Source organism: Zea mays, chromosome 8 (genome assembly GCF_902167145.1).
Source record: "Zea mays cultivar B73 chromosome 8, Zm-B73-REFERENCE-NAM-5.0, whole genome shotgun sequence".
NCBI lineage: Eukaryota > Viridiplantae > Streptophyta > Magnoliopsida > Poales > Poaceae > Zea > Zea mays.
The window spans coordinates 142,886,450-142,898,299 of record NC_050103.1 but is presented as its reverse complement, the minus strand read 5'-3'; positions in this window follow the sequence as shown (position 1 = coordinate 142,898,299).

Sequence of the window (11,850 nt, the reverse complement as noted above, 5' to 3'; positions counted from 1 at the left end):
GGATGGAGAGAAAATAGGTGACTACGCATTTTGTGGCTCCAAAATCCGTAGTCCTCCCCATCAAAGTGTGGGGGCTTGCCGAGTGGAATGGAAAGCAAATGTGAATTTGAGCTTTGCGGAATACGAGAGTAGTCAAAGGAAAAGTTAGAATTAACCGGTTTCCTTTGCTCGTAGTCGTTGTGGTCGTCGTCCTTTTGGGAAGAAGTAGACTCATCACTGTCGTCGTAGTAGACGATCTCCTTGATGCGCCTCGTCTTCTTCTTCTTCCCTTCCTTTCGTCTATGACCCGAGCCGGAGTCGGTAGGCTTGTCATCTTTGAGCTCATTGACGAAGGACTCCTTCTCCTTATCGTTGATCACGATTCCCTTCCCCTTGGGATCCATCTCTTCTGTAACGCCCCGAATTTTGCAGTTGAATTTTTTCTTTTCTTTACTCGCCAAAATTCGGGCGTTACCTTTCCCTTTTCTTTTTCCCCTCGCTAAACCTTGACCTTTTTCAAAGTTTAGCGGGATTCGGTTTGGATCTCCCGTGTAGGAAAAACCCTAAATACCTTATGTTGTTTGATGCACCATGCCGCCCTTGCATTTTTGGTTGTTTGAAAGTGCAATCGCATTCATCTAAAAGATCGGATTTCGAGAACAAGCGGAAAATCTTTTATCTATCTTTCTCTCTCTTTCTCTCTCCCCTTTCTCTCTCTCCCGCGCCCTGGGCCGACCCCGGCCGGCCCAGCCGCCCCCCTGGCGCCCCCCTGTTGGGCCCAATTGGCCCATGCCGCCCCCCCTCCCTTTATTTTCCCCAAAACCCCCCAATCCCTCTCCCTCTCTCTCATTTTCCCTCTCTCTCCCCTAGCGCCGCCCCTACCCGCCCCTGCCCTAAGCCGCCGCCGCCCCCTGCTCGGCCGCCGCCCCCTGCCGGCCGCCCCTCGCCGTCGCTCCCCAACGCCGGTGAGCCCCCCCCCTCCTTCCTCTCTCCTCCCTCCCCTTCCCCTCGCCCGCTCGGCCCCTTGGCCGCGCCCCCGGCCCCCCCGCGCGCGCCCCCATGGCCGGCTCGGCCGCTCGGCCGCCCCGCGCCCTGCCCCGCGCCCCTGCGCGCCCAGCGGCTCGGCCGCCCCGCCCCCCTGCTCGGCCGGCTCGGCCGCCCCCTGCGCCGCCCGCCCTCGCCAGCCCGGCCGCCCGCCGCCGGCTCAGCCGCCCCGGCTCGGCCGCCCCTGCGCGCCCCGCCTAGGGCCGGTTCAACCGCCCCTAGGGCCGGTTCAACCGCCCCCCCCCCTGTTTTTTTTATTTTTTTTATTTTATTTTATTTACTTTCTGTGATCATAATTACTGTATTTTAAGTAGGCTAATCACTGTTCATGCTATGGGAAAATAGGAAGTTTAATTTAAAATTCCGTTATGTTATTGATTCACGTAGTTAATTGTTTACCCTGTGCAATGTTGATCAACTAAAAGTGATTAGGTTTCCATTAGTATATATAAATATATATAACAGAATTATTTTGTTAAAAACCAATTGTGTCATTAGTGCATAAGATTTAACCCCCTGCGAGACCTTTCCCGTTTCTTTCTAACCATAACAAATGCGTTACCGAATGTCATACTTGATGCATATTCGCTTTATTTGTTATCTTGTATGGTGTACTGTTCTTTTGTATTAAATATGTGGATGGATGTATGTATGTTTGCGCTCGCATAGAGAACGATCCGGTCGAAGAGCCCGAGGAATTCGCAGGAGAAGCCCCTGAGCAGCAGTCGGTTGGTGGAGGCAAGTGTCCTTTGACCTATCTCTGTCCTATTCATTCTTTAATTCACCTCCCGCATTACACATTTATACCTAAGGATTGACTAGCTTTTGTTATCCATGTCCTTGTTTACCTATTTGGGTCGGATTATTACTACTTAGTCTGATGCTATTGCTCAACTCTAATCAATGAACATGATGTGATTATCTATGATACGCTGTTTTCCCGTTCTTCTTTATGATTATACTTGTGGTTTTCAAGGGGACTCGAGCGGTTTCTCGAGTGTCTCTCCGTAAGGACCTGTTCTATGGATGACCGCCCGGGAAAACAGTGCAACCATGAGGGTGGAATGGGGTGCCCTTAGCTGAATAATTAGAGGATCCGGGATGTAGTTCACTTAGCCGTCGTGCCGTCAATGGGGCTCGGTGTATGCGGCTCGCTCTGCCAAGTTTGGGTTCGCCCCTTGGGGAGGAGTGCGGTGCATTTAGGAAACCTAACGGGTGGCTACAGCCCCGGGGAATCTTTGTAAAGGCTACGTAGTGAAACCCTGCCTATTCACCTTGGTAGTGTTTAAGGGTTTGATCGGCCCGAGGCAAGAGGGAATCACGGCTTGTGGGTAAAGTGCACAACCTCTGCAGAGTGTTATGAAACTGATATATCAGCCGTGCTCACGGTTATGAGCGGCCAAGGGAGCTCCAGTGATTAGTGGTACTTGATCAGAGATACTTCGGTACAGGTGGATATGAGAATTGATGGTTTTGATTATGATTATGGTGCTGGTAAGTGGTATTCTTTCCGTTTGGAAAGGATACATTGGGTTAATAACTTGGGTTAATGTTAAAACCTGGCTTTCTACTAGTAAGTAATAACCTGACCAACTAAAAGCAACTGCTTGACTGATCCCCACATAAAGCTAGTCCACTACAGCCAAACAGGATACTTGCTGAGTATGTTGATGTGTACTCACCCTTGCTCTACACACCAAACCCCCCCCCCAGGTTGTCAGCATTGCAACCACTGCTCGGGCGAAGATGAAGCTGTGGAAGGAGACTTCCAGGAGTTCCAAGATTACGACGAGTTCTAGGTGTGGGTTAGCGGCAACCCCCAGTCAGCTGCCTGTGAAGGCCGCGTTATCTACGTTTCTTTTCCGCACTTTGATTTATTGTAAGAACTATATGGACGTCTCAGACGTATGATGTAATCGACTATTATTTCCCCTTTTAATACTATTTTGAGCACTGTGTGATGATGTCCATATTATGTAACTGCTGTGTACGTGAATAACTGATCCTGGCACGTACATGGTTCGCATTCGGTTTGCCTTCTAAAACCGGGTGTGACATAAGTGGTATCAAAGCCGTGCTGACTGTAGGACCGCTAACCTAGAGTAGAATGGTCGTTCTAAGGATTATAGACCTCTGTCCCTGCCTTGACTTTGGTATCCCTTCAAAAGTTGGTCATACCGACCAAACCTATGTTCTACTATATATTATACCTTGCTGAAAATCATGTTTTATTCTAATCCTTCATCTATTTATGATTCATTACTTGCTGGTCATATTAATTCTGTTCTCACCCTTTTGCTTGCGATGTCTTTTGTAGATGGCTCGACTTAGACACACTGCACGAAAGTCAGTCATCCCCTTCTTACCCTCCCGCCTTGCTGAGCGTCCGCTTCGCCGTCCCGTGGCCGGACAGTCCAGCCACTTGGAGAGACTACACCACCGCCTGCGTGAGGAGCAGGAGCGTCGACGACAGGAGCAGCAGAGCTCTTCCTTCTCGCTCCACCAGGAGATTGAGTCTGTGAGGAGCTGCTCCCCTGTGCTTCCTCTGGAGCCGCCCCCTGCACCACCACTGGGCGCCCCAGCTTCTGGAGTAGCTGCTGGAGGAGACCCAGACGACGGAGATGGCGACGACAGCTCGAGCCACGACACCGACTTCTCTGCTAACCCTGAGCCGGAAGGATGGGTTGCTCGACCCATCACTCGCGACGCTGCTCGCGGGTGTCACTTCCACGATGCGCTCGACACCCTGCTACGTCGGGCATTTGACCGGCATACTTGGTCCGTCGAGTATCGCTGTGTGGTCTACCAGCACAGTCGCGGGGTCTACCCGGATCGCTGGGAGGCAACTTGCTTGGTGCGCTGCCCGGAGAACAGTCTCCAGGGAGCGGAGGCTTGCTCAGAGCACTATTCTATCTCTGAGCGGGACTCAGCTGAGGCAGCCATGCAAGATGCTGCACGGCGTGCGCTTTCGCACTACTGCTCGGTTTTCGGTGGGGCAGCTGACGGTCTTGACCTGAAGTATTACCCCCGCCGTTCATCTGGCAGCACAGGAGGCGTGATTGTCTCACCTGTCGGTGAGGGCAATCCTAGGTTGAGCAGCACAGTCAACCTAGCCGACGTGCTAAACACGGAGCTGGACCATGCATTAGATGAGCTGAGTAGGGCTCGTGCTGAGATCGCCCTGCTGCGGGCTGAGCGCGCGGAACGTCGTTATTTGGATGGTGGTTCCCCCGCTCCCGTTGGGACTCAGCACCCGTACCGCTCACCTCAGCGTGGACACCAGTCTTATGGCAATCCCGACTGCAAGACCAAGATAAATCTAGAACCATAGATCGCTAGAGTTGGATCTTGTAATTAATACGAAAAATATACGTAGAAGCTTCAGTCTTAGCGTTAGTCTCAGTCTTAGTTAGTCTTAGTTAGACAGGGTAGTTTGCTATATCCTGTGCATTTATGTTTGTCATGATGAACTATGTTTGGTTTGGATCTTTGTAATGACTGTTACCAGAGTGTGGGTATCCCCTGCATTTTGGTTTACCTAGTAAGTTAATAAAGTTAGTTATATAGTTGGGAAAACTTTTATTCCACTTTCCTCTTTATCTGAGAAGCTGTGTGGTCTGTGTTGGAGATCAGTGAAGATGCTCATCTGTTCAGTGCTGTTGGAGAATTCTATACTCTTTTCTTATGCTGCAAGCTTTGCCAGATCAGTTCTGATGTGTGGTTGCGTTCTGCAGATGTCAGAGAACAGGCGCAGAGGAGGAAGGCGTGCTCAGCAGGAGCAAGCCGGTCAGCAAGATGAGGCGCCCCAGCAGCAGCAGCTGCCGCCCCCGCCCCCGATGTCGATCGAGCAGATGTTTCTGATGCAGACTCAGGCAGTTCAAGCCATCGGTCAGACTCTGGCCGCCATTCAGCAGCAGCAGCAGCAGCAGGCTCCACCCCAGCCTCAGATGCCTCAGATGCCTAGAGATAAGCGTGCTGAATTCATGAGAGGTCATCCACCAACGTTCGCTCATTCTTCTGACCCCATGGATGCTGAAGATTGGCTGCGTACTGTGGAGCGGGAGTTGCATACCGCTCAGTGCGATGACAGGGAGAAAGTTCTGTATGGTCCCCGTCTGTTGAGAGGAGCAGCCCAGTCATGGTGGGAGTCTTACCTCGCCACCCATGCCAACCCCGACACCATCACCTGGGAAGAGTTCAGAGGTAGCTTTCGTCAGTACCATGTGCCTGCAGGTCTGATGACAGTGAAGAAGGAGGAGTTCCTGGCCCTTAAGCAAGGGTCATTGTCTGTCAGTGAGTACCGGGACAAGTTTCTGCAATTGTCTCGCTACGCTCCCGAAGATGTCAACACCGACGCCAAGCGACAATACCGTTTTCTGAGAGGCTTGGTTGACCCTCTGCAGTATCAGCTGATGAATCACACCTTCCCGACATTCCAGCACCTGATTGATAGAGCAATCATGACGGAGAGAAAGCGCAAGGAGATGGAAGATCGTAAGCGCAAGATCAGTGGACCCCAGCCTGGAAGCAGCAGTCGTCCTCGTTTCTCAGGCAATCAACCTCAGCAGTTCAGGCAGAACCAGCGTCCACCTCAGCAGCATCAGCAGCGTCAGCAGTATCAGCAGTTCCAAAGGCAGTATCCTCAGCATCAGTACCAGAATCGTCAGAGCAATCAGTCAGGAGGAGGTCAGTTTCAGAGGCAGAATCAGCAGACACCTTGTCTTCCTGCCCCAGCAAATCAGCAGAACAGTCAGGCAGCACCAGCTCAGGTTGGAAACAGGGCATGTTTCCACTGTGGAGAGCAAGGCCATTGGGTGATGCAATGTCCGAAGAAGGCAGCCCAGCAGCAGTCAGGCCCCAATGCCCCAGCAAAGCAGAATGTGTCTCAGCCTGGAGCAGGCAATCGCCCTCAGCCGCGCTATAATCATGGAAGATTGAACCACTTGGAGGCTGAAGCAGTTCAGGAGACCCCCGGCATGATAGTAGGTATGTTCCCAGTCGACTCCCATATTGCAGAAGTGTTATTTGATACTGGAGCAACACATTCTTTCATTACTGCATCATGGGTAGAAGCACATAATCTTCCAACTACTACCATGTTAACCCCCATTCAAATTGACTCAGCCGGTGGTAGAATTCGAGCTGATAGCATTTGTTTAAATGTAAGTGTGGAAATAAGGGGGATAGCGTTTCCCGCCAACCTTATAGTAATGGGTACTCAGGGAATAGATGTCATCCTAGGGATGAATTGGTTAGATAAGTATCAGGCAGTTATCAGTTGTGATAAAAGGACAATCAAGTTGGTGTCCCCACTAGGAGAGGAAGTGGTGACCGAGTTAGTCCCACCTGAGCCGAAGAAGGGAAGTTGTTATCAGATGGCTGTCGATAGCAGTGAAGCAGACCCAATTGAGAGTATCAAGGTTGTGTCTGAATTCCCAGATGTGTTTCCAAAGGATTTACCGGGTATGCCACCAGAGCGGAAAGTTGAATTTGCTATAGAGCTTCTTCCTGGAACCGCCCCCATCTTTAAGAGAGCTTACAGAATATCCGGACCAGAGTTGGTTGAACTTAAGAAGCAAATTGATGAGCTGTCAGAGAAAGGTTACATCCGGCCAAGCACCTCGCCTTGGGCCGCCCCTGTCCTGTTTGTGGAGAAGAAAGATGGCACCAAGAGGATGTGTATCGATTATCGAGCTTTGAATGAGGTCACGATCAAGAACAAGTACCCCTTGCCCAGAATTGAAGATCTGTTCGACCAGTTGAGAGGAGCCAGTGTGTTCTCCAAGATTGATCTGAGGTCAGGTTATCATCAGCTCAGGATCCGACCTTCGGACATTCCGAAGACGGCATTCATTACCAAGTATGGTTTATATGAGTTCACAGTGATGTCTTTTGGTTTGACCAATGCACCAGCGTTCTTTATGAACTTGATGAACAGTGTATTCATGGATTATCTTGATAAGTTCGTGGTGGTATTCATTGATGACATTATGGTTTACTCTCATAGCGAAGAAGAGCATGCAGATCATTTGAAGATGGTATTGCAGAGATTGCGAGAGCACCAGTTGTATGCAAAGTTGAGCAAGTGTGAGTTCTGGATCAGTGAAGTCCTGTTCTTGGGTCACATAATCAACAAAGAAGGATTGGCTGTGGATCCGAAGAAAGTGGCAGACATTCTAAACTGGAAAGCGCCAACGGATGCTCGAGGAATCAAGAGCTTCATTGGAATGGCCGGATATTATCGGCGATTCATTGAAGGGTTTTCGAAGATTGCGAAGCCAATGACAGCGTTGCTAGGCAACAAGGTTGAGTTCAAGTGGACCCAGAAATGCCAAGAGGCCTTTGAAGCGCTGAAAGAGAAGTTGACAACAGCGCCTGTCCTAGTCTTGCCTGATGTGCACAAGCCCTTCTCGGTGTATTGCGATGCTTGTTACACAGGTTTGGGATGTGTGTTGATGCAAGAGGGAAGAGTTGTGGCTTACTCGTCCCGACAGCTGAAGGTTCATGAGAAGAACTACCCAATCCATGATCTAGAGTTGGCAGCAGTGGTTCACGCACTGAAGACATGGAGGCACTATCTGTATGGACAGAAATGCGATGTTTACACAGACCACAAGAGTCTGAAGTACATATTCACTCAGTCAGAATTGAACATGAGGCAACGAAGATGGTTAGAATTGATCAAAGACTATGAGTTGGAGATTCATTACCATCCAGGAAAAGCGAACGTAGTGGCAGATGCTTTGAGCAGAAAGAGTCAAGTCAATCTGATGGTCGCTCGTCCGATGCCTTATGAGTTGGCCAAAGAGTTTGACAGGTTGAGTCTCGGGTTTCTGAACAATTCGCGAGGAGTTACAGTTGAATTGGAACCTACCTTGGAGCGCGAAATCAAAGAAGCGCAGAAAAATGATGAGAAGATCAGTGAGATTCGGCGATTGATTCTAGATGGCAGAGGCAAAGACTTTCGAGAAGATGCAGAAGGTGTGGTATGGTTCAAAGACCGCTTGTGTGTTCCCAATGTCCAGTCTATTCGGGAGTTGATTCTTAAGGAAGCTCATGAGACAGCTTATTCGATTCACCCTGGCAGTGAGAAGATGTATCAGGATCTGAAGAAGAAATTCTGGTGGTACGGAATGAAAAGAGAAATCGCAGAGCATGTGGCTATGTGCGATAGTTGTCGAAGAATTAAGGCAGAACACCAGAGACCAGCTGGATTGTTGCAACCGTTGCAGATCCCTCAGTGGAAATGGGATGAAATTGGTATGGATTTCATAGTCGGATTGCCTCGCACTCGAGCCGGCTACGATTCCATTTGGGTAGTAGTGGACCGCTTGACCAAGTCAGCCCACTTCATACCTGTCAAGACCAACTACAACAGTGCAGTATTGGCAGAATTGTATATGTCTCGGATCGTTTGTCTTCATGGTGTGCCAAAGAAGATAGTGTCAGACAGAGGAACGCAGTTCACCTCTCATTTCTGGCAGCAGTTGCATGAAGCCTTGGGCACGCATCTGAATTTCAGTTCAGCTTATCACCCGCAGACAGATGGTCAGACTGAAAGAACCAATCAAATTCTTAAAGATATGTTGAGAGCCTGTGCGTTGCAAGATCAGTCCGGATGGGACAAGCGATTGCCTTATGCGGAGTTTTCCTATAACAACAGTTACCAGGCCAGTTTGAAGATGTCACCGTTTCAAGCGCTGTATGGAAGGAGTTGCAGAACTCCGTTGCAATGGGATCAGCCTGGAGAGAAGCAGGTGTTTGGGCCAGATATTTTGCTCGAAGCCGAAGAGAACATCAAGATGGTTCGAGAGAATCTGAAGATAGCGCAATCGAGGCAGCGAAGCTATGCAGACACAAGAAGAAGAGAGCTGAGTTTCGAAGTCGGAGACTTTGTCTATCTGAAAGTGTCACCGATCAGAGGAGTCAGAAGATTCGGAGTCAAAGGCAAGCTGGCACCCCGCTACATTGGTCCGTATCAAATTCTCTCAAAGCGTGGAGAAGTGGCTTATCAGCTCAGCCTGCCAGAGAATTTGTCTGCTGTGCATGATGTCTTTCATGTGTCTCAATTGAAGAAGTGTTTGCGTGTGCCAGAAGAGCAGTTGCCAGTGGAAGGTCTTGAAGTCCAGGAGGACTTGACCTATATTGAGAAGCCAGCTCAGATCCTTGAGGTTGCAGATAGAGTCACCCGAAGGAAGACCGTCAGAATGTGCAAAGTCAGATGGAGTCACCACTCTGAGGAAGAAGCAACCTGGGAGCGTGAAGATGATCTGATGGCCAAGTACCCGGAGCTCTTTGCTAGCCAGCCCTGAATCTCGAGGGCGAGATTCTTTTAAGGGGGATAGGTTTGTAACGCCCCGAATTTTGCAGTTGAATTTTTTCTTTTCTTTACTCGCCAAAATTCGGGCGTTACCTTTCCCTTTTCTTTTTCCCCTCGCTAAACCTTGACCTTTTTCAAAGTTTAGCGGGATTCGGTTTGGATCTCCCGTGTAGGAAAAACCCTAAATACCTTATGTTGTTTGATGCACCATGCCGCCCTTGCATTTTTGGTTGTTTGAAAGTGCAATCGCATTCATCTAAAAGATCGGATTTCGAGAACAAGCGGAAAATCTTTTATCTTTCTTTCTCTCTCTTTCTCTCTCCCCTTTCTCTCTCTCCCGCGCCCTGGGCCGACCCCGGCCGGCCCAGCCGCCCCCCTGGCGCCCCCCTGTTGGGCCCAATTGGCCCATGCCGCCCCCCCTCCCTTTATTTTCCCCAAAACCCCCCAATCCCTCTCCCTCTCTCTCATTTTCCCTCTCTCTCCCCTAGCGCCGCCCCTACCCGCCCCTGCCCTAAGCCGCCGCCGCCCCCTGCTCGGCCGCCGCCCCCTGCCGGCCGCCCCTCGCCGTCGCTCCCCAACGCCGGTGAGCCCCCCCCTCCTTCCTCTCTCCTCCCTCCCCTTCCCCTCGCCCGCTCGGCCCCTTGGTCGCGCCCCCGGCCCCCCCCGCGCGCGCCCCCATGGCCGGCTCGGCCGCTCGGCCGCCCCGCGCCCTGCCCCGCGCCCCTGCGCGCCCAGCGGCTCGGCCGGCTCGGCCGCCCCCTGCGCCGCCCGCCCTCGCCAGCCCGGCCGCCCGCCGCCGGCTCAGCCGCCCCGGCTCGGCCGCCCCTGCGCGCCCCGCCTAGGGCCGGTTCAACCGCCCCTAGGGCCGGTTCAACCGCCCCCCCCCCCTGTTTTTTTTTATTTTTTTTTATTTTATTTTATTTACTTTCTGTGATCATAATTACTGTATTTTAAGTAGGCTAATCACTGTTCATGCTATGGGAAAATAGGAAGTTTAATTTAAAATTCCGTTATGTTATTGATTCACGTAGTTAATTGTTTACCCTGTGCAATGTTGATCAACTAAAAGTGATTAGGTTTCCATTAGTATATATAAATATATATAACAGAATTATTTTGTTAAAAACCAATTGTGTCATTAGTGCATAAGATTTAACCCCCTGCGAGACCTTTCCCGTTTCTTTCTAACCATAACAAATGCGTTACCGAATGTCATACTTGATGCATATTCGCTTTATTTGTTATCTTGTATGGTGTACTGTTCTTTTGTATTAAATATGTGGATGGATGTATGTATGTTTGCGCTCGCATAGAGAACGATCCGGTCGAAGAGCCCGAGGAATTCGCAGGAGAAGCCCCTGAGCAGCAGTCGGTTGGTGGAGGCAAGTGTCCTTTGACCTATCTCTGTCCTATTCATTCTTTAATTCACCTCCCGCATTACACATTTATACCTAAGGATTGACTAGCTTTTGTTATCCATGTCCTTGTTTACCTATTTGGGTCGGATTATTACTACTTAGTCTGATGCTATTGCTCAACTCTAATCAATGAACATGATGTGATTATCTATGATACGCTGTTTTCCCGTTCTTCTTTATGATTATACTTGTGGTTTTCAAGGGGACTCGAGCGGTTTCTCGAGTGCCTCTCCGTAAGGACCTGTTCTATGGATGACCGCCCGGGAAAACAGTGCAACCATGAGGGTGGAATGGGGTGCCCTTAGCTGAATAATTAGAGGATCTGGGATGTAGTTCACTTAGCCGTCGTGCCGTCAATGGGGCTCGGTGTATGCGGCTCGCTCTGCCAAGTTTGGGTTCGCCCCTTGGGGAGGAGTGCGGTGCATTTAGGAAACCTAACGGGTGGCTACAGCCCCGGGGAATCTTTGTAAAGGCTACGTAGTGAAACCCTGCCTATTCACCTTGGTAGTGTTTAAGGGTTTGATCGGCCCGAGGCAAGAGGGAATCACGGCTTGTGGGTAAAGTGCACAACCTCTGCAGAGTGTTATGAAACTGATATATCAGCCGTGCTCACGGTTATGAGCGGCCAAGGGAGCTCCAGTGATTAGTGGTACTTGATCAGAGATACTTCGGTACAGGTGGATATGAGAATTGATGGTTTTGATTATGATTATGGTGCTGGTAAGTGGTATTCTTTCCGTTTGGAAAGGATACATTGGGTTAATAACTTGGGTTAATGTTAAAACCTGGCTTTCTACTAGTAAGTAATAACCTGACCAACTAAAAGCAACTGCTTGACTGATCCCCACATAAAGCTAGTCCACTACAGCCAAACAGGATACTTGCTGAGTATGTTGATGTGTACTCACCCTTGCTCTACACACCAAACCCCCCCCCCCCCAGGTTGTCAGCATTGCAACCACTGCTCGGGCGAAGATGAAGCTGTGGAAGGAGACTTCCAGGAGTTCCAAGATTACGACGAGTTCTAGGTGTGGGTTAGCGGCAACCCCCAGTCAGCTGCCTGTGAAGGCCGCGTTATCTACGTTTCTT